This window comes from Triturus cristatus, chromosome 6 (genome assembly GCF_964204655.1).
Source record: "Triturus cristatus chromosome 6, aTriCri1.1, whole genome shotgun sequence".
Classification (NCBI taxonomy): Eukaryota; Metazoa; Chordata; class Amphibia; order Caudata; family Salamandridae; genus Triturus; species Triturus cristatus.
Window position 1 is genome coordinate 216354992 of NC_140589.1, and position 23710 is coordinate 216378701.

Sequence of the window (23710 nt, forward strand, 5' to 3'; positions counted from 1 at the left end):
TCAGTTATTTCTTCTAATAAGAGGGTGCGATCACCAGGGGGGTGGTAGATGGGGTGAAATGTGATGGGAGAGGAGCCTTTGGCCGTGAGTTCTACTCAAAGGTATTAAAAAAACAAGTATTTTGTGGTCTTGAAGGTGGAGGGATTGATTCCATCTTTGTGGATGATTGATAGACCACCACCTTTCCTCCTTTGTCTGTCCTGTCTAATGATGGAGTATCCAGGAGATGCTAGCAGCTCAAGTATGGGGGTTGAGTGTTCATTAAGCCATGACTCGGTGATGAATGTGATGTCTATTTCTTTATCAAGAATAGATTTGGCAATATCTGTGGCATGTTTAACTGCTGATCTGCAGTTATGGAGCATGCAAGTTTAGAGACCTAGGACCATTATTAGTGGTATCAATTGTCTGAATAGTGGTGTATTGAGCTGGTGGTCTGGGCGAGGCGATTCTATAAGGTCCCACGATAACCGGAATTGTAGACGGAAACTTGTAGACCATTTTCTGGTTCATTGTAATGTAGGATACGCAGAGTACATCAGCTTTACTGGCTGATACAGGGCTAAGGGCTTGGGGGGTCTGTGGGACGATCTACTCAAGGGAATAGAGGTCCAGTAGGTATGTTGACTGACAATTGGAGAGCCTATAAGGGGAGACAACTTCTCCATGCCCGGGGTGTGGTAGTGGGTACACTTGGCCTGGATCGCGAGGTCTTTCTTTACTTGTGAGAAGTCTTTAGCTATGTAATCAAGTTTTTGTTCTAGTCGTTTCAGGAGCGGGGTGATTCTGTCAGTGAAGGTTTCAGTTCTGAAAGTGGACTGATAAGCGTCGGGCCTCGTGTTAAAGGTAGGCGAGTGTGCTATGCTATAGGGAGGGTCAGTGCCATTGAGGTTGGAAAGGCAGTCAGTTTGTGCGGACTGAGTCGTGTCTGCATTAGGAGAGAGGGCTGAGTCCAAAGGGGGCTCCGTTGTGGAAGTTCTTGAATTGGGGTTGGCGACAACTGGCTCATGGAGTGAGTAAGCAAGTTGAGTTGCTGTGTGTTCGTTGGTTAAGGTAGGTTCGATTGAAGTTATTTTAGATAAGACTTGTTGACGGCACACGTCCAGGGGGTAGTCAGGTTGCTCATCTTGTCAGAGGGTGCAGCAGTGGTGCATAGCGATTCAGTGGAGCCAAGGAGGCAAGAAGGATTGGGGTTGTTGTTTGGGAATGTAGGGGGGAGGCGACTGTGGGGCACAAGGGCATGTTTGGTAAAAGAATCTAGAAGTGAGGGAAAGTGTCGATCAAAGATGGTGATGGTGACGGTCTGAAGCTTGTATAAGTATGTTCCCTGTCCTGAAAATAGAGATGGAGATTTCCCCTCCAAAGGTTTGTGAGGGGGAAGCGATGAGGTTGGTTCCATAGGGGATTTTTATAGATTTAGAAATTTGTAGGTGGAGAAGGAAGGTGTTTCTCCACTTTACAGGCTGTTTAGTGTAGAAGACGAAGTCAGTCTTCTTGTTGCCATTGCTCTCACTTTGGTAGGTATCGACTATTAGTGTTTCTGGAAGTTGTTTGAGTAGTCTTTTGTTTGAAATTCTTTTTTGCATTATTCGAGAGATTTTCAGGACAGCTTAGGCTCCATGAGTTGGGGCCATATCTCTCGAGCTGTCAGGTTCTGTATAATACGAGGTTTTGAGAACCACTCATCTCGTAAGCCAGATACAGCGGGAGCGATGCTGGTAACCCCCTCCCCCTATGTGGTGTTGCCCGCCAACCTTTAACTAGGACGTCTGGCGTGGAACACCACCTAAAGGGGGAAAAGGAACGGAATGGACTCTGGGAGAAGGGGTATGGACGGAACCCTCGGGGGTGGAACGGCTGAAGGTAACCTCACGCCAGAAGCGTAGTCCTAGCAACCCTGTAAAGAGAGAGCAGAGCGTGATAGCCGGGGTCCAGTAAGTGAGCACCACAACACAAGATAGATAGCGCTGAGTCAAATGTCTAGAGCAGTACTTACATGTCCAGCGAGGTGTTCCAAGGCATTTTCTAGGGTCTATGCCGCACTCCAAGCCTTTCAAGCGGCTCCAAGCGCATAGTGATAGTGGTCCTGGGCGCTCTCCGAGCCTTTCAAGCGGCTCCAAGCGGGAGGGATGAGGTTTCCCCAAGGCGGCGCAGGTCTGTTCCTGGCGCTCCTTGCATAAACCGCTGAGGAACAAGCTATTGCACCTTGGGTTCTACAGCAGGAAGGCAGAATAAGGGGTGATAAGTGTCGCACCACAACCCCCCTGAAGGCTAACGCGGCGTCCAGTTAAGACGTCCCTGAGAAGGTAGGGATGTGGGTGCTCCTAAGACATGGGGTTATAAGGAGGCTGAGGGTCAGCCCACGTTGCTCCAGGATGGTGGGTGGCTGACGATCAGCAGTGCTGGCTCTGGGTTAATGCTCCTATGGCGTTCTTGGCGTTGCAGGGCGCGGTTGCTCCATAATGGAGCCTCAGGGCCGCGGGAGCGCCAAGGAGTTCCGGCGGTGTTTCGGGAACGACTGAGCGTTGGAGCGCGCCTTCTCCCCTCGTGGCGCTCGGCCGATAATTGAGGCAAAGATGCGGGTGGCTCAAAAGAAGTTGTAGAACACGAGCAGCGTTCCTGGCTCGTTTACATCCGTATGGCGGTTGACAAGCGCCGGAGCGAAGGAAGGCGGGGCCTATATAGGTCCCGTGCTCTCGCCTTCCGCTCGGCATGCTGGGACGTGTAGTCCTGCGCCGAGGTCCGAGCTGTGACAGAACCCCCCCCCTGCGCCCGGCGTCTCGACGGGCCTCCTGGTTTGGAAGGATAGGTTGCGTGAAAGCGCCTTAGCAGGGCAGGGCAGTGTAAATTGGCCACGGGCTCCCATGATCTCTCCTCTGGGCCGTATCCTTTCCAGTCGATCAGGTAGAGGAGCCTACCCTTCACCCGTTTCGCATCGAGGATCTTCTTGACTTCGTATTCCTCTCCATCATCTACCATCAGAGGCTGGGGTTTTGAGAGGAGCCTGGTATGAGGGAGGCAAGGTCTTAACAGGGATACATGGAATACGGGGTGGATGCGCCAGGACGCGGGGAGGCCTAGCTTCATCGCTACCGGATTTATCACTCTCTCTATGGCATAAGGCCCTACGTACCGGGGCTGCAAACGGGTGTTGCCTTTGAATCTAAGGTACCTAGTGTTAAGCCATACCCTGTCCCCCAACACATACGCGGGCTCCGGTGACCTTTGTTTATCTGCGTACTGTTTGTCGTGCCTCTGCGCTGCAGCCAACTGTCCCTTGGCTGCCTGGAGAATGGAGCGGAGGTGTGTGTGATGTTCCTGTATGGTGGGATGGTGTGTATGCACTGGCCATTCGAAGGGTAGCATGTTTGGATGGTGACCTGCTAGACAATAGAAGGGCGAGCACCCCAGAGAGGAATGTTCTGCGTTGTTATATGCGAATTCCGCTAGCCACAACAGTCTACTCCACTCTTCCTCAATCAATCAATCAATCAGTGACACTTATAAAGCGCGCTACGTACCCGTAGGGTCTCAAGGCGCTGGGGAGGGGGGGTGCCGCTACTGCTCGAACAGCCAGGTCTTCAGCTTCTTCCTGAAGGAGAGGTGGTCTTGGGTCAGGCGCAGGTCGGACGGGAGGGAGTTCCAGGTCTTGGCGGCCAGGTAGGAGAAGGACCTTCCTCCTGTAGTCGCTCTTCGGATGCGGGGGACGGCGGCGAGGGCGTGGTTGGCTGATCGGAGGTGGCGTTTGGGAGCGTAGAAGTTGACTCGGCTGTTGAGGTAGCTCGGGCCTTGGTCGTGTAGGGCTTTGTGTGCGTGGGTGAGGAGGCGGAAGGTGATTCTCTTGTTGATGGGGAGCCAGTGAAGGTCTCTCAGATGACCGGAGATGTGGCTGGATCGTGGGATGTCGAGGATGAGTCTGGCTGAGGCGTTTTGGATCCGCTGGAGTCTCTTCTGGAGCTTGGCGGTGGTCCCGGCGTAGAGGGCGTTGCCGTAGTCCAGTCGGCTGGTGACGAGGGCCTGGGTGACGGTCTTCCTGGTCTCTGAGGGGATCCACCAAAAGATCTTTCGTAGCATGCGTAGGATGTTGAAGCACGCCGAGGAGACGCTGTTGACTTGCCTGGTCATGGAGAGGGAGGAGTCCAGGATGAAGCCCAGGTTTCGTGCATGGTCTGTCGGTTTGGGCGCGGTGCCCAGGGCGGGAGGCCACCAGGAGTCGTCCCAGGCGGAGGGTGAAGAGCCCAGGATGAGGACCTCCGTCTTGTCCGAGTTCAGTTTCAGGCGGCTGGTCGTCATCCACTCGGCTACCTCTTTCATCCCTTCGTGCAGGTTGGCTCTGGCGGCGGCGGGGTTGTTGGTCAGGGAGAGGATCAGCTGGGTGTCGTCGGCGTAGGAGATGATGCTGAGGTGGTGTTTGCGTACGATGGCCGCGAGGGGGCTCATGTAGACGTTGAAGAGGGTGGGGCTCAGTGATGATCCTTGGGGGACGCCGCAGATGACTTCGGAGGCCTCTGACTTGTGCGGTGGTAGGCGGACTCGCTGTGTTCTTCCGTCGAGGAAGGAGATGATCCATTCCAGTGCCTTGTCCTGGATGCCGATGTTGCTGAGGCGCCGTGTTAGGGTGCGGTGGCAGACCGTGTCGAATGCCGCGGAGAGGTCTAGGAGGATGAGGGCCGCTGTTTCTCCCTTGTCCATCAGGGCTCGGATGTCATCGGTGGCGGCGATGAGGGCGGTCTCGGTGCTGTGTTTGGCTCGGAAGCCGGACTGTGAGGGGTCGAGGGATCCGTTCGTCTCGAGGAAGGCGGCCATCTGCTTGTTGACGGTCTTCTCGATGACTTTGGCTGGAAACGGTAGAAGCGAGATGGGGCGGTAATTCTTGAGGTCGGTGGGGTCCGCTGTTGGTTTTTTGAGTAGAGCGCTGAGTTCGGCGTGTTTCCAGCTTTCGGGGAAGATGGCGGTGTCGAAGGATGTGTTGATGATGTCTCGCAGGTGGGGTGCGATGGCAGCGTCGGCCTTGTTGAAGACGTGGTGAGGGCAGGGGTCGGTTGGTGATCCGGAGTGGATGGAGTTCATCGTGCGGATGGTGTCTTCTGTGCTGATCGGGGTCCAGGCGTGGAGGGTGGTGGTGGGGGGGGGTGGCAGGTCGGTCGTGGTGTGCGTTGGTTGGTTGTTGAAACTGCTGTGTATGTCCGTGATCTTGTTGTGGAAGTATGAGGCGAGGGAGTTGCAGAGGTCTTGTGATGGGGTGATGTCGTTGTTTCCTGCTCTGGGGTTGGAAAGCTCTTTCACGATGTTGAAGAGTTCCTTGCTGTTGTGTGCGTTGTTGTCCAACCGGTCCTTGAATGCTGTTCTCTTGGCGGCGCGGATCAGCTGGTGGTGTTTCCGGGTGGCCAGTTTGTAGGAGGTCCTGTTGTCCGGTGTCGGGTCCTTTTTCCAGGCTTTCTCGAGGGCTCGGCAGTTCTTCTTGGAGCTCTTGAGTTCGTCGGTGAACCATGGGGCCTTCTTGCTGGTGGGTCTGCTGGGCGGGGTCCTCAGCGGGGCGAGCTCGTCCGCGCAGGTGGTGATCCACTTCGTGAGGTTGTCGGCGGCCTGGCTGGGGTTCGCTGAGCTGGCAGGAGGGTGTTGGCTCAGGGAGGTGGCGAGCTGGTCTGCTGTGATCTTGTTCCAGCTTCTGCGGGCGGTGTGTTGCTGGTGTTGGTGGGTCGTCGTTCTCTTGAAGGTGAAGTGGACGCAGCTGTGGTCCGTCCATTGAAGCTCTGTGGCGTGGCTGAAGTCTATGTCTGTGCTGGATGAGAAGACGGCGTCGAGTGTGTGTCCGGCGAGGTGGGTGGGGGTGGACACCAGTTGCTTGAGTCCCAGGTTGGCGAGGTTGTCGAGCAGGGTGCTGGTGTTGTGGTCGTTGTTGTTCTCCAGGTGGAAGTTCAGGTCCCCCAGGAGGATGTAGTCGGCGGAGGGGAGGGCATGCGGGCTGACGAAGTCGGCGATGTCCTCGCTGAATTGCGTGCGTGGTCCAGGGGGTCGGTAGATCAGGGTGCCTCTGAGGGTGGTGTTCGGGTTGGTGTGGATCTGGAAGTGCAGGTGTTCGGCGCTGGTCAGGGTGTTGTCGGTGCTGGTCGTGAGACGGATGGTGTTCCTGTGGATGATGGCGATGCCTCCTCCCATCTGGTTGGCGTTGCGGTCCCTCCGGATGATCTTGTAGCCCTCTGGGATGGCGATGGCGATGTCGGGAGCTGAAGAGGCGTTCATCCAGGTCTCCGTGAGGAAGGCAACGTCAGGGGCTGTGGCGTCTAGGAGGTTCCAGAGTTCGATGGCGTGTCTGTGGACGGAGCGGGTGTTGAGCAGGATGCACTTGAGGTGGTAGCTGCTGGAGTTCGACTTTGCGGGTGCTGGTGCGAGGCTGGTCCGGATGCAGGTGAACTTGCAGGCGTGGCAGCTGAAAGGTCCGTGGGTGTGTCGTGGTGTGGCTTGATGGCATTCTGGGAGTCGGCCGGTGTTGAGTGCGATGAGGGTGGCGGCGGAGTACGTCAGGCGGGTCGGTCGGGCTCCTCGGGGGCCAGGGGTCCTGGCGCTGGTCGCGGTCCGGTCGCGGACGGGCGCAGACGGGCTTACCTTTGGCGCGCCTTCGGCGCACAATCGGCGCGCCCGCTGCGCGTGACCGCTGCGCGTTCGCACGGTCGCCATATAAGGCGAAGTGCGCGGGTGGGCGGGGCAGCTGGGAGGCGGGAGCGGGGAGGGATACAGAAGAAAAAGGGGCGGGGACAAGCGGCGGTGGCGGGAAGGGAGGGCGGGGGGTGGCGCGGTAGGCGGGCAACAAGGAAGGAGAGCGCACACTTTAAAATACAAACAGGCAAAAATAGATGACAAAAAACGGGCAAAACAGAGAAAACACAGATCGGCAAGACAAGCACAAATGCTTGATAAAACCAGGAAAAGCGGCAACAGCACTCGCAGCGGCGGCAGCCGGCAAACGAGGCTCAACGAGGCAGCAGGGCAGGCAAGGGGCACACGCAGCAGCTGGTGGCCGTGCGGCGCGGGGGTGTCCCACAAGTGGGTCACACTCACCTGCGTCGCACGGTCGCCATTTAAGGCCAAGTGCGCGGGTGGGCGGGGCAGCTGGGAGGCGGGAGCGGGGAGGGATACAGAAGAAAAAGGGGCGGGGACAAGCGGCGGTGGCGGGAAGGGAGGGCGGGGGGTGGCGCGGTAGGCGGGCAACAAGGAAGGAGAGCGCACACTTTAAAATACAAACAGGCAAAAATAGATGACAAAAAACGGGCAAAACAGAGAAAACACAGATCGGCAAGACAAGCACAAATGCTTGATAAAACCAGGAAAAGCGGCAACAGCACTCGCAGCGGCGGCAGCCGGCAAACGAGGCTCAACGAGGCAGCAGGGCAGGCAAGGGGCACACGCAGCAGCTGGTGGCCGTGCGGCGCGGGGGTGTCCCACAAGTGGGTCACACTCACCTGCGTCGCACGGTCGCCATTTAAGGCCAAGTGCGCGGGTGGGCGGGGCAGCTGGGAGGCGGGAGCGGGGAGGGATACAGAAGAAAAAGGGGCGGGGACAAGCGGCGGTGGCGGGAAGGGAGGGCGGGGGGTGGCGCGGTAGGCGGGCAACAAGGAAGGAGAGCGCACACTTTAAAATACAAACAGGCAAAAATAGATGACAAAAAACGGGCAAAACAGAGAAAACACAGATCGGCAAGACAAGCACAAATGCTTGATAAAACCAGGAAAAGCGGCAACAGCACTCGCAGCGGCGGCAGCCGGCAAACGAGGCTCAACGAGGCAGCAGGGCAGGCAAGGGGCACACGCAGCAGCTGAGGTATAGTGAAGCAGCGGAGGTATTGTTCCAAGGTTTGATTTAACCTCTCTGATTTTCCGTCAGTCTGTGGGTGATAGCTCGTGGAAAGGCGGGCGTCTATTCTCATAGCATCACACAAGGCTTTCCAGAATCGAGAGGTGAATTTTGTACCCGGTCAGTGATGAGAACAGCCGGGATCCCGTGTAAGCGCACGATCTGTTGCAGGAAGATGAGGGCGAGAGTGGCGGATGAAGGCAGCTTGTCGAGGGCTAGGAAGTGACCCATTTTGGTGAGGTGGTCCACTACTACCAAGATGGTATTGAGACCCATGCTAGGGGGCATGTCCACGATAAAGTCCATGGACACCGTGTGCCATGGAGATGGAGGAATAGGGATAGAAAGCAGTTTCCCACAGGGTTTCTTATGCTGCGCTTTTCCTTGCACGCACACCGCACACCCGACACGTAGTTTGTTGTATCTGGTCCCAAGGTTGCCCACCAGAAGTAACGCTGCAGGGCTTGAGTGGTCTTGCGTGCTCCCAAGTGCCCCCCTAACGGAGTATCATGTACCCAGTGCAAAGCACGCCTCCTCAATTCCTCTGAAGGCAGAAAAAGTTTCTTCTCATGATACAAGAGACGTTGTGAGATGGAGCGAAGGGTGGGGTTTTCTGCCACCCATGCAAGCTGGTCCACCTTCCCTGTCTGGGTGCGTACGTCCTCTAGAAAGTTGTCTACGCGGGTAGCGGCAAGGAGTTCCTCAGGAAAGGAGGCCTTCTGCAGAATGACGGGGGGTTCCTCGGGGGGCATTTCACAGGGTTCAGGAGGGTACTGAAGTCTTGATAAGGCATCTGCCTTGCCATTTTGCGGCCCTGGCCAATACCGAATCAAAAAATCATAGTCGGAGAAAAATAGCGACCAGCGGAGTTGTCGGGGAGTAAGAGCCCTGGCTGTCTTCAAAAACAGGAGGTTCCGGTGGTCCGTGAAGATCTCCACAGTGTGTTGAGCGCCCAGTAAGTGGTGCCTCCACTCCTCACATTCTTTCTTAATCGCCAGCAACTCTTTATCCGTAATGCTGTAATTTGTTTCACAAGCGGATAGTTTTTTTGAAAAGAAGGCGATGGGGTGTAGTTGGCCCGTGTCTGGGTGGCGTTGCGACAGAATCCCTCCAACCGCAAAATGCGAAGCATCAGTTTCCAACACGAAGGGCTGAGCAGCGTCCGGATGTCGCAACACAGGTGCTGTGGTGAAGCACTGCTTCAGGGTCTGGAACGACTGTTCAGCAGCTTCCGTCCACTCAAAGGTAGCTCCTTTTCACAGCAACGTGGTAAGAGGCTGGATTACACGTGAAAAGCCCTGTATGAATCTCCGGTAGAAATATGGAAGCCGAGGAAACTTTGCAAGGTCTTCACATTGGTGGGAGTTTTCCACTGGATGATGGTTCGCGTCTTCTTGTCATCCATGCACACTCCACCAGGACCGATGACATAACCCAAGAATTCTACCTCCGGGATTTTTCCAGTTTAGCGTAGAGGGCGTAGTGTTTCAAGCGCTCCAGTACTGCTGAGACATGATGCACGTGCTCCTCCATGGAGGCAGAATAGACCAGGATGTCGTCTATATAGACGATACATGAGACATCCAAAAGCCCTCTCAGCACCTCGTCCATAAAGAACTGGAAGGCGGCAGGGGCGTTACAGAGGCCGAAGGGCATCACCAGGTATTCATACAGCCCGAACTTTGTTCTGAATGCTGTCTTCCACTCATCCCCCGTCTCACCCTTACCAGGTGATACGCACCCCTGAGGTCGAGCTTGGTAAAGACCTTGGCTGTCTTCAACTGGTCCAACAGTACCGGGATCAGGGGTAGCGGGTACCGATTCTTTATGGTCACTCTGTTAATGGCCCGAAAGTCAATACATGCCCTCAATCCCCCTTCCTTCTTCGGTATAAAGAATATCGGCGAGGACGCGGGAGAGGAAGAGGAGCGTATGAATCCTGAAGCCAGCATGTCCGCTAGATACTGTTGTAGGTAGGTTGTTTCGGCTTCTGTAAGGGCATAGACGCTGCTGCAGGGAATGCTGGCCCCCGCTTCCAATTCAATGACACAATCGTACTCCCGGTGAGGGGGCAGCTGGCTTGCTTCTTGTTTGTCAAACACTGCCTTGAATTCGTTGTATACCGCAGGTATTGTCGATAGACAGCACACCGCTGGATCCGAGCCTGCACTTGCGAGCATCTCGGCTGGACTCGTCTTAGGTAGAGCACTGCTCTCTGCCTTCATGGTACAGTGCTCCCGACAAAAAGAGGAGTTCAGAGTCACTGTGCGAGCGGCCCATCGCACCAGAGGGTCGTGTAACGTTAACCATGGCATTCCTAATATAAGTTTAAACTGGGGGGCGTCGATCAGATCGAAATGTATGTGTTCTACATGGTTTTCTCCGATCTGCATCCGGATCGGTTGTGTGTGAAACCGCACAGGACCAGATGTTAGAGCAGAGCCGTCCACGGCCTTTACCTTCTCAGGCACCTCCTTTTGGTCGCAAGGCAGGTGAAGCTCTCTGGCGTACTGTTGATCTATGAAGTTTCCAGTTGCCCCCGAGTCCAATAAGGCATGGACAACCACTGAGATCTCCGAGGGTAAGTCCAGCACAGCACAAATGTTCATGTGGGCGACTGATGACTGCAGAGTGTTGGCGACTGCGGGTGAGACCTCGGTGACCGTAGGCCTCAAACAAGGGGTCTCCGACCTGTTTGAGGACGTCAGTTTTCCTGATACTCGGCCGCAGTGTTTACCACAGACAGGGTTTTGTTCCCGGGTCCTCCTGGACTAACTGTTTTCAGCCGGCTTTTGCATTCCCTAATGAAGTGCCCTGGTTTCCCGCAGTATAAGCACAACTTCTGACTTCTCAGTTTCTCTCTTTCGGCTGGGCTGAGGGGGCCTCTAATTCCACCGATCTGCATGGGCTCCGATCCGTCGCTTGGAGTGCTTCGTTCCTCGGGACCTACACGGAGCCGTGAAGGGAGGAATCTCGGTTCCGATCGTAGCTTATCTCCCTTCCGCTCCTGAAGACGGTGGTCTAGCTGCATGGTCAGGTCAATTAGTTCATCACACGTGGCGGGTGGCTGAACCACTTGGGCCAGGACATCCTTCAACTCCCCTCTCAGTCCCTGATAAAACAGCAACGTCATTTTTTCCTCGGGCCACTCAGTTTCCACGATCAGCCGGTTGAAGGTGGTAATATACGTAAGCAGGTCCTGTGTGCTTTGCTTGAGGGAAAGGAGTTCCTTATCCAGTGACAACTGATGACCCTTCCGGTCAAATAACTGGCGCATTTCCACACAGAAGTTCGGGAAGTGGTATAACACCGGGTCGTCTCGTTCTATCAGGGGAAAAGACCAGTTCGCTGCGTTGCCTCCTAGGTAGGACAGCACAAAGGCAGTTTTCGCTTGATCCGTAGGAAAGACAGCGGGTTTACACAGGAAATGCAGTCTACACTGACCCATGAATACCCCAAATTTCTTTGGGTCCCCAAAGAACCTTTCAGGAGGGGCGAGAGGCAGGTGCATGGGTTGTATGACATGTACAGGTGCAGAACTCGTCTGAGGCTCGGAAGAAAAGGAGGTATGCGGGAAGACCCAAGTGCCCTGTCCCCCTAACGAAGTGGTCGCTCCCCAGTCTGTAGCGGGCGCTTGCGGAGCAAAAGGGGATGGCAGAGTCCATCCCCTGATATACGAGCTTCCTACGGCTCCAGTTTCCTTTTGGCGGGAGAGGCCTGCCACCTCTCATCTCATGATGCCGATCTCTTGCTTAAGCGCGGCGTTTTCTGCCCGAAAGGCATCTACCTCCCTTCGCAAGGCAGTCAAAGTGTCCAATATTGCGGAAAGGGTGGTATCCGCATCCATCGCTCAGGCTGTATGTATCCGTGGGTTTGTCAACCTGTCAGGTTCTGTATAATACGAGGTTTTGAGAACCACTCACCTCGTAAGCCGGATACAGCGGGAGCGATGCTGGTAACCCCCTCCCCCTATGTGGTGTTGCCCGCCGACCTTTAACTAGGACGTCTGGCGTGGAACATCACCTAAAGGGGGAAAAGGAACGGAAGGGACCCTGGGAGAAGGGGTAAGGACGGAACCCTCGGGGGTGGAACGGCTGAAGGTAACCTCACGCCAGAAGCGTAGTCCTAGCAACCCTGTAAAGGGAGAGCAGAGCATGATAGCCGGGGTCCAGTAAGTGAGCACCACAACACAAGATAGATAGCGCTGAGTCAAATGTCTAGAGCAGTACTTACATGTCCAGCGAGGTGTCCCAGGGCGTTTTCTAGGGTCTATGCCGCTCTCCAAGCCTTTCAAGCGGCTCCAAGCGCATAGTGATAGTGGTCATGGGCGCTCTCCGAGCCTTTCAAGTGGCTCCAAGTGGGAGGGATGAGGTTTCCCCAAGGCAGCGCCGGTCTGCTCCTGGCGCTCCTTGCATAAGCCGCTGAGGAACAAGCTTTTGCACCTAACTGGGGTACTACAGCAGGAAGGCAGAATAAGGGGTGATAAGTGTCGAACCACAACCCCCCTGAAGGCTAACGCGGCGTCCAGTTAAGACGTCCCTGCTTTTGTGCCTGAGAAGGTAGGGATGTGGGTGCTCCTAAGACAAGGGGTTATAAGGAGGCTGAGGGTCAGCCCACGTTGCTCCAGGATGGTGGGTGGCTGACGATCAGCAGTGCTGGCTCTGGGTTAATGCTCCTATGGCGTTCTTGGCGTTGCAGGGCGCGGTTGCTCCGTAACGGAGCTTCAGGGCCGCAGGAGCGCCAAGGAGTTCCAGCGGTGTTTCGGGAACGGCTGAGCGTTGGAGCGCGCCTTCTCCCCTCGCAGCGCTCGGCTGATAATTGAGGCGAAGATGCGGGTGGCTCAAAAGAAGTTGTAGAACACGAGCAGTGTTCCTGGCTCGTTTACATCCGTATGGCGGTTGACAAGCGCCAGAGCGAAGGAAGGCGGGGCCTATATAGGTCCCGTGCTCTCGCCTTCCGCTCGGCATGCTGGGACGTGTAGTCCTACGCCCCGCGCGCGCTTCACCCGCGCCGGGCGGGAGGTCTGAGCTGTGACACGAGCGCAGTGTCGATGGGTTTGGTATGGTCACCCAGTCAGAAAAGGAGAGGTAGAGATGCGTTGATAACTTCCAGGCTGGTAGGGGCTGCTGCGAAGGAGTAATGCTTCACTTTGAAACCATAAGTTTAAATAATTTAAAGCACCGAGGCACTTCAATGGTGAAAGTAGCTTACTAGATTGTCAACAACGGATGGGTAACTGTGGAGAAGATATCCGCTTGCTTTTTTAGTATTTCTATATACCACCTGCTAAATGTTGATAAGCTATCACAAATGAATACAAAAAAGCATAGAGGAAGATCCAGAATGAGGGTTAAAGGCACAAAGATCCACAAGAAAACAGTGTGGGTCGATGTTCATAATTCGGCCACAAGGTAGAGCTCCGGGCTAAAGCAGGATCAGAGAATTCTCTTTGTCTGCCGTGAAAAACAAATTTAGCTGCATGTCTGTGACAGGGTGCTCTGTGTGGGCCTAAATGCTTGTTTTTTCCTCCCACTTAACCGTATGCTGACTGAGTTTGATGCCGCCCAACTACTCTTAGGGGGTGACTGGAACTAGCGTGGAGTGCCATCTTGGACCGCACCGGCCTGGTCGATGCGTGTAATAATGCAGATCGAGCCCTTCTGGGCGACCTTTAGGCGGAACATGGGATACTGCACATATGGCGCCACTTTCATCATATGGACAAGATGTACACCTTTCTTTTCCTCGTGCATGGGGCCCGATCAAGGCTGGATTTCTTCTTGGTTGCCCAGCCCGTCCTCCCCATTGTGCATGAGGAGGTCATTCGGGAGGTGTACCCTCAGGCCATTTCTTTGTCCAACTGTCGGTGGATCCGGACATTGCAAAGTCCATATGCAAGCCATGGTGCCTCATCGTCTCTTCTTTTAATCAGCCCACGGGCAGGGAATGGCTCAGACTCTTGTACGCACCTATCTTGAGCGAACCTGGTAGGTTGCTCCCCCCTTCTGCTGTTGTCCCCTTTTGATTCTGTGCCCCGTTTTTCTTTCTGCTGCTGCCCCCTTTTGTGATTCTGTGCCCCGTTTTTCTTTCTGCTGCTGCCCCCTTTTGTGATTCTGTGCCCCGTTTTTCTTCTGCTACTGCCCCCTTTGTGATTCTGTGCCCCTCTTGCTGACTTCTGTGCCCTCTTGATCCCTGCCCCTGCCTGTCTCCTTCCCACGGTCGCTCCGCCCTGCTCCCCTGCCCCCGTCCCTGCCGCTGCTTCACCTGCGGCCCACCCCTCCACGCCCATTCGCTGCCCCTGCAACACACCTCCCGCCTCCCAGCTGCTCCTCCCTCCCCACCTCCCCATATATGGTGGCCGCGCGTAGCGGGCGCGCCACTGGCGCGCCGAAGGCACGCCTAAGGCAAGCTCGTCTGTGCCCGCCCGTGCCTGGACCGCGCCCAGCGCCAGAACCCCTGCCCCCGCACCAGCCACGACACCAACACCATCGTCGCTCTCAACCCAGGAAGGACCCACACCTGCTGCAAGGCCACCCCGAAGCGCACCCATGGTCCCTTCACCTGCCTGAACTGCAGCTTCTCCTGCCTCGAAGGCACCGAGACACCCGCCACGACGGAACCCAACCAGCTTAGATGCATCCTGATCAACACCCGATCCGCATGCAAACACACCGTCGAGCTCTGGGACCTCAGACAAGATGGAGATCCTCATCCTCTTGCCCAATCCCTCAGCAAGGGACGACTCCTGGTGGCCCGCATCACTGGGGACCCCCCCGGCTCCTACCGACCACGCACGCAACCTGGGAGTCATCCTCGACTCGATACTCACCATGAACAAACAAGTCAACGCAGTCTCCTCCACCTGCTTCAACACCCTCCGCATGCTCCGCAAGATCTACAGATGGATCCCGACAAACACAAGGAAAACAGTCACCCCGGCCCTAGTCAGCAGCAGACTCGACTACAGAAACGCCCTCTACGCCAGAGCCTCGTCCAAGCTCATCAACAGACTACAACGAATCCAGAACGCCTCTGCATGCCTGATCCTCGACGTCCCGCGCCGCGACCACATCACCCCCACCTGAGGAACCTACACTGGCTCCCCGTCGACAGAATGATCTCCTTCAAGCTCCTGATCCACGCACACAAGGCACTCCACAAAACCGGCCCAGCCTACCTCAACAGCTGACTCTCCTTCTACGTAACCAACAGGATGCTCCGCTCCACTGACCACGCCCGGGCCACGGTCCAGCACATCCGTAGAACCACTTCCGGAGGCAGATCCTTCTCCCACAGCGCCGCCAAGACCTGGAACACCCTCCCCCTCTACCTATGACAAACCGAAGACCTACTGATCTTCAGGAGACAACTCAAGACCTGGCTTTCAAGACCCCCAGCGCCTTGAAACCCTTACGGGTAATTAGCGCGCTTTACAAATTAATTGATTGATTGATTGATTGATTGAGAACAAAGGGTCGGTGACCTCGGCCCAAACCCTGTGAGTGGAGTCAAAGGCAATCAATTTAATTCAATTAAAAAAATCTTTATTCGGCACAAGGCCATAAAAGAGTTAATATCATACATACATAATAAAACAATTCATTACAGTGGAATCTCATACCATTGACAGTGTCATTATCAATATCCCATTAGCAATGCTGAATAAATAAACTCATTAAAAAGAAATAAGAAAACATAGCATTAATCATTAATAGAGGCCGCAGTCTTCCTCATTTTGAGTGCTTGACGAACATAGTATAATACTAAGGCACAGCAAAATTCTGACTTTTTTGCAGGTGAAGCAAAGAACATAAAAAAAAGTCCTTGGTCTGGAGTAAAAACTATAAAAATAACAAAAAAGGGCCAGGGTTTGCTTTTAAAACCCATCAATCACAAGGACAGGAAGGTATAAACAAAAAACCACGAACCCTGCTTTGGGTGGGCTACCAGGAGATGCAAAGTATCCACTCTGAAACGAGCAAGATAAAATCTGCTTTCCAAACTTGTAATCCAGATAAGGTATACAATATACAGAATTAGGGATCAAAGCATAGATACCTGCACCAGTCTTAATGTCCCTATTTATACAAATGAAAAAGGTGCAAAGGGGGCTTGAGACCCAATCCCCCAGTTGTGTCAAATATTACTGTCTGTGTATTATACATGATTAATTCTCTATAAGTGTGCAGGGCTGTATGTTTTTAATCCAGATAAGGTAACATTACCCACTCTCAGTCTGCTTTAGATCTAGATAGCGAACAACTGAGGTCCTATACTGATGTTTCACAAGCCCGGAGTGCAATCTAATGGAAGAGAAAAAGGATTTTACCAATTTTGTTCTAGGTTTTGTTGATTTCTTTTGCATTGTGAAACAACGTTGACAGTCCCATAGTTATAAAAGGCTTTTGGACATAAGCAAGCCAGGCAATTGTGGCTACATGATCTAATTCAGGAGAGTCTGCAAGAATCATTTGATTAAACACTGTGGGCCCGATTCACAGAACTAACTTAAGACAAAATCCTAAACTTACTACCATTTTGGTATTCACAGAAGGCACTTACTCATTTTGGTATTCACAGAAGGCACTTACTCATTTCTGTATTCACAGAAGTTAGTAGTCCTAACTTTAGGACTCCTAAATGCCTTCTGTGAATACAGAAAGTCTTAAAGTTAGGATTTTTATCAGTTTAGGAGTAGTAAAGTTAGGACTCCTAACTTTAGGACTCCTAAATGCCTTCTGTGAATTCCGAAAGTCTTAAAGTTAGGATTTTTCTCTGTTTAGGAGTAGTAAAGTTAGTAGTCCTAACTTTAGGACTCCTAAATGCCTTCTGTGAATACCGAAAGTCTTAAAGTTAGGATTTTTCTCAGTTTAGGAGTAGTAAAGTTAGGAGTCCTAACTTTACTACTCCTAAACTGAGAAAAATCCTAACTTTAAGACTTTCGGTATTCACAGAGGCATTTAGGAGTCCTAAAGTTAGTAGTCCTAACTTCTGTGAATACCGAAATTAGTAAGTGCCTTCTGTGAATACCAAAATGAGTAAGTGCCTTATGTGAATACCAAAATGGTAGTAAGTTAAGGATTTTGTCTTAAGTTAGTTCTGTGAATCGGGCCCTGTGTGGGGCAAGTGCCAAATCTTTAGCCACAGCAAAAACGGGGCAACTTGAACTAGAACCTCCAAAAGGCCAATCCAGCTTCCAAAATAAGTGGATGTGCTTCTTGGCACAGCAAGTAACGTGCAGAGGAATTGATTTTCTATTGTTTGACGGTTGTTTGCCATAGAGTAGCCCCAAACACCAGCCCCATTAGTCCTCTGGGAAATGCACTTGTTCTTATAAAGAAAAATACGTTTTCTGATGGGTTTATTTCCAAGTCTTTTTGTAAGCCTAAACAAATTGAGTTGATTGCCCCCTCGAGTTTACCTGCTGCCTGGGACAAAAAGTTACCAAAACTAAAATCTGAAGATATTAAGATCCTTAGATAATGAACATTGGTTACTTTAGCTATGGGAATCCCTGCTATACTAAACTTGAGCACAGTATGCGGGAGGGTCTTGTGGAGCAGGATAGCCCGCCACACTTCAGAGGCACACCCTGCCGGGCAGCCAGCAGCTACTATGGGTCATGTTACCCACTGAATCCCACCGAAGCTTCTCTGCTGCCGCACTCGAATGGAGCGTCCCCTGGAGCAAGTCTACATTGACATATTCAGAATTAAGGTACCTTTTTGTGTTTAATATAGTGTAGGGTAACCAGATCTTGAGAACCAAAAACCGGGACAATTTGGAAAAATAGAAGAAGGACTGCTATTCCTTATCCACGGAATGGCGCAGAATGACAGTTCTCATCAACAAAGGATCACAGAAGATGCATTAAGAAAATAAATAAAATGTAAATTCTACAACCAACATTATACCTATTAATTAAATTGCTTACTTATAACAGCTGGTAATTAGCACAGCTTTAGGGCACCCAAAAAAACTGTTTTCAGTCGACCCCCTCTAAATACTGGGATATGAGCCAAAATTGCCGAAATCTGCCTGGACAGCTGGTGAAAAGTGGGGACTGTCTGGGCAAATCCAGGACGTCTGATCACCCTCATTAAGGGGTCTATTAGTATGTCGGGCGGATCGCCACCGCCTGCATGGCGGTGGCGATCCGCCCGACATAATCCCCCGCCCGCCTCCGATTTCCCCCCACCATATCATTATGGCATGGGCTACCGCAGCGGATGGGAAGACTGTCTGCCGCTTTTCGGGGCGAAAAAGGGTTTAATATGGTGGCAGTGTCTGCTAGACACCGCCATCCATATCAAGATGCAGGCGGGAGGCAGCCTTTCCTTGCCGACGTTGCCGCCACGGAAAGGCATGCGGATTTTGAGGTGGGGGCACATGGGGGTACCAATGGTGCCCCCCTGCATTTGCATGCACAACATGGCAGACACCGTGCGGTGCCTGCCACGTTGTGCATGCAAATGCACAACATGCATTTTTGGCATTGCGGCGGGTGATGCTAAAAGCAACGCTTGCCACAATGTTAAAAATGCAGGATGCGCCAGCCAGTGTTGCGGGTGCATCCTATTCACCCCAAAGGGACTTCTGCACTTACGGCGGGCGGTCCCTTTTTACAAAGTCCGCCCGCCATCCTAATGATGCCCATAGTGTGTAAGGCCACTCACACACTATTCCCTGCTCATACATCCTATACATTACTATGGCAAAGGGGTAGCAGATTTCAACTTTATTGATGATTGATCGATTTCCATATTAACAAGCATATAAAGAATGACATGTTAGAGAAGAAAAACATTTACAAAACAGATGACACAGCATTTGGGAAACAAGCTGCTCCCCTCCTCTGATAAAATCATGAACTGCAGTTTGAAATTAGGATTAATTTAAGATGCAAGTAAACACTAAACCTTGTCATGAAATATGTTAAATTATCAATGAAAACCAACATTGCTAAATCAGCTAATGCCAAACATGTAACCCTGATACTATTTTTTAACCTTTAGAAGGCAAATACGTCCCATACTTGGATAGTCTGGTCGTCTATAAGAAGAAGACTTTGTCAAAATTATAATTATGAGAAAGTTAATACGGCGGACTAAAATCCCCTCTGTCTCGGAGAGATGCGTCTTCAGCAAAAGCCAATCCTTTTGACACTACTGGATGATATGAAGGTGGGTCCAAATAGCCCATTTTAGCAGGCTTTTATAACTAGCACTCTAGCCTACTGTAGATTAAGTGGATGCAAGTTATCATCAAAATAAACAGAATTGCTATGGCAATAACTGAAATGGAAATGAAAAGAGGAAAAATGGCAACACATTTGATGGTATTCGAAACAATCTGGGTTGGAAATCCCTGCCCCAGTTTATAGGTCTAAATTAAACCCAATCTGCATCGAAGTGCTATATGTGAAGATTGTTAAAAAAACATGGCCTGCACATAACTCACAAATATAAGAGGTTTTCCTAAAATCTATTTATTGTGCGATGTCTTTGTTTTTCACTCTGTGGCCAGAGCTTAGATAAGAAGCTACCAAGAATCACAGCTGACCGCCAGCCATGTGTCTACAGTGCAGTTGTCCACCCAGACATTCCTTCTCCTTGGAAGCTTAAAGATTCACCGTGTCTGTTACAACTGAGAATTTAGTTTAAATACTTTCCCAGACTCTGGAGGCTATTCACAAAGTAGCTTTATACATGAGTATATCTGCAAGGGTAAGGTTACTCATGCACTTTGTGGTAGCTTTACTACGATAGCCGAATCATCATTTCCGAGTGCAGAAATGCTTACTACAAGTGGAGACTTACAAGTTCCCACCCCCATAAAGGACGGGGTGGAGCCAATAAAACATCACATTCAACATTAGATTTTCAATTAGAAGTGACTTCATGACCAGATTTTATGTTCCCTACACTTGGTATATGTTTCCACAGAGGTGGACAGGAATCTTCCTATGGTAAAGTATAGGAACATTTGTAAAAGCTTAATTAAAGTTTGAAAAAAGTGTTTAAAAAAGTTTACTGTTTAATTTTAATGTAAAGTAATTTTATTTATGTTCTTTAAATATAGAATAATTGAAAACAATTTTAGAGCACTATTCATTTAAACAGGCACCGCTGTGGGACTACCGCAGCAGGACCGCCGCCATGGATTCAGCTCAGAATCCAGCAGCGGCGTTTGCAAGGCCTTGGCAGTCCTCCCACAGAGCGCTGGCTTGGCGCTCCACAGGACGACTGCCAAAGTCATAATAAGGGCCCTAGTTCCTCAGCCAGACTCCATCCCTCTACCCCCTGGTTCAATGAGGAACTATGTGGGGAGAAAAAGTGGTGGAAGGTCCTGAAAACGTCCTGGAGGAAATCCTATGATTAGAATAGAAAACGTAAGTACAAAGTGGCACTAAATAACTATCACATATGTAGAGCCTCCCAAGCAATTTTTTGTAGTTAATGTGACAGATATCCAACATTCTATCACGACTGCTTGGACGAACAACTCCCAGATGGATTATCCAACCTATGAAGCAGATAATATGGGTACCTAGCAGTCTACTTAAAAAATTAATTCTTTCACCCCTCTCAACAGCCTTCTTTTTCAGACTCTGTTACACTCTATAAAGTCTGGCTCTCCGCGAGACCTCCCACCAGCCAAACGTAGCATACTGTGTCTAGACTTAATACAACTACTGCCAGGGCTCCTTAAATCGTCCTTACATGAAGGATGCATTCCTCAGGCATAGAAGCATGGTTCTGTCCCTCTTGGAAAAGCCCAATTTGCATCCCTCCACTTGGTCTAACTTCAGACCAATCTTGATGCTTCCCATTTTTGCTAAAACCTTGAAGAAACATCTCAAACGCAACTGGCCACCTTTGTGGATTCCCAAAACTTTCTGCTTCCCAAACAGTTTGGTTTTAGAGCATGACACAGTACCAAATCAGTCCTTCTGGGAGTCACTGACCATCTGAGTCTGCTTTGGGACAGTGGCTAAACAGCTGCGCTGATCCTATTCGACCTTAGCACAGCCTTCAATACTATATCACATGTCACCCTATTGGAAAGACTGGCCAACCTGGGTCTCAAAGGGACAGCTTTATCTTGGATTACCTCTTTTCTGAAAGATAGCACCTTCCAAGCCTTCTCAGCCAGCCCTATGTCAAAGTCATATATTTTTACTTCTAGAATCCCTCAGGCATCAGCCTTAAGCCCAATGCCATTTAATATTTATGTTCATCCACTTGCAAACATCTCTTTTTCATCTGCTCAGGGCCACAATTCTGAGGCCCTAAATTCCTGCCTGGGTAAGATCTCCACCTGGATGAACACCAACTCCTTAATGCTTAATGGCAATAAGACTGAGGTGATGGCCACGGGTAAGAACCTCCTTCTATGGGGCCCACCGCACTGGCCTGAGACCCTAGGCCCTCTCCCAGAACTGGCCTCCAAGGCAATGAACTTAGGTTTTTGGCTGGATGTCAATCTGTCAATAAAACATCAGGTTGCCAAGGTAGTTTCGACTTGCTTTGTAGTCCTGAAATGGCTGGAAAATTAATCAGGATGCTACGTTTTTCAGCTCCAAAGGACAGTCATTCAGACCTTCATTTTATCAAGACTGGACTACGGAATCATCCTCTACTTAGGGGAATACAAGGCCTCTAATAGACGCCTACAAGTAGTTCAGAACTTTGCCACCAAGCTTCTATATCGTCTTCCTAAATATGCCTCCATATTATGTCTCCTTCACGAACTTCACTGGCACATAGTGGACAAACAGATACAGTTCAAAGCATTATGCTATATGCACAAATTAGGTCGAGCGCTTGGCCGCAGTACCTACAAGAACCAGTGGTACGTTACCAGCCTACTCGCTCCCTTCGATCGATTGGTACCTCTGTACGGTTCCTAGAGTCAAACTGGCTTGCCTGGGTGGTTGCTCCTTCTCATACTTGGGCCTCAATCTTTGAAACACCTTGCCCGAGTCCCTGAGAGGCTGCCCCTCACTGACCATCTTCCACAAAAAATCTGCATACCTGGATGTTCTAATCTTGTCTTATTCTGCTAGCCCTTACCGTGTTGTCAAAGCCCTGGCAAACCCTGTTTGGGTAGCTAAGCACTATAAAAGATTTTGTAATAATGTAATAGCCATCTAGAAAATGTGTATCTCTCTAACTGTTTGTTACGTCCACCCCAGTAAGAGCAATTTGTAAACATGAGCATTAGGAGGATTTTGAAAAAGGTGTTCAGGCAAAATATAAAAAAAAAAAAATAGTGTAACATGATTATTGTGTCAAGAATATTGTGCTACATGAATATCTTATTCAATATCGTTGTCAAAAATATCAGTTTTAGGTGTTGTATTTAATTTTGATGCTTTTAATATTGATGTAGTTAATATCAATGTATTTAATATATTTTTTTGTAACAAGTAGTGTGAAGTATATTCTATTTTTGTTTCTATATGTTTGTTCAGTATAGTCTTTTTAATAAGATTTATTATTTGTAATTTAATTTTTTAATTTTAATTTTTTTATTTAGTACATTTATATTTGTAAGAATCAGAATGTTGGGGTTATAGGGAATATTTAAAAATAGTGTATTGGTGTATATATTTTGAATATTCTTTAAAAACTATTTAAAAAGAAAAAAATTAGCAGCGGATGTTGGGTTTATAGGGGATAAGCGTGGGAAGCATTGTATAAAATTAAGTATTATTGTGTATTTTCAGATGTAAAAAAATACAGAAAACATTTTTTAAATTGTAGGAGCAGGATGTTGGGTTTATAGGGGATAAAGGTAGGGGGTATTTTGAAAAACTATGAATTTGTGTTTATTTTTGGATTTGGATTCATTACATAAAACAATGTAATGTAAAAATATTTTTGAAGTAAGGTGTAGAATTAAAATTGGATAAGGGTGCGGATATTTTTGGGGAATAATTAAAGTAATTTCAATAAATTATTTTAGAAGTTTAATTGTCTGAAAATGTTTAGTTTATTTATAAAAACATTTAAAATTCATAAATGATTGTTATTTATTAAGAAAGTAAATAGTTTTTTAGAATGATTAGTGTTATGTGATACTTGATGAGACATTGTTAATATTAGTTCTTAAAAAATATTTATTATTTTAAAGAAATGTGAAAATATTTCAAACATTTTCATTAAATGGTTTTTGAATGTTGCAAACATTTAAAAAATGTTTACAAATGTAACATTATTGTACAATTTGTATTTAGTAAGTAAATAAATTATGCAAACAGTTTAATATATTATTTTATAAATAGCAAAAATATTAATTATTATGCTATTTGTAATGTAAATGTAATCGTTAAAAACATTATATATTTGCAAAACATTTTTAAAGTATGCTACTTATAATTATATATATGATATGAATTACATTTGTATTATGCTTTCTAATATTTTACTGTGTTCAATGTATTTATATATAATTATCTTATGCAATTGTATGTTTAATATATTTACAAAATGGTATGCATAATAAATATTTAAATTATGAAGTTTATATTAATTTTAAATAAATGTGTATCTTTAAAAATGTTTATTTTGATGTTTGTACAGCTTGTTGATATTGTGGTGGATATAGCAAATGTTACATTTATAGTATGATATATTTTTTTTTTCTGTAGTAGTGGGGGCCTTGTAATTTTTGACAATCTTGTCAACATGTTTACTGTTGAAAGTTACATTGGAGTGGGTATGGACAATGTTGGGCTTTAGTGTCTAGCACTTTCTCCAGAGTACTGCGGCAGTCCTGCCAAGCATATTGATGGCTCTACACTGCCGCAACATCACCAGGGAATGGCTGTTCCCTGGCGGCTGCTGTGGGAATG

The 23710-nt window shown here is 49.6% G+C and overlaps 1 protein-coding gene across 2 annotated transcripts in view; it reads right to left on the bottom strand.

Moving 5' to 3' along the window:
- The window catches only part of LOC146816669 (adhesion G protein-coupled receptor F5-like), a 675219-nt gene that overhangs the window by 93076 nt on the left and 558433 nt on the right, over positions 1 to 23710 (bottom strand). The gene's annotated exons all lie outside the window — the stretch shown is intronic.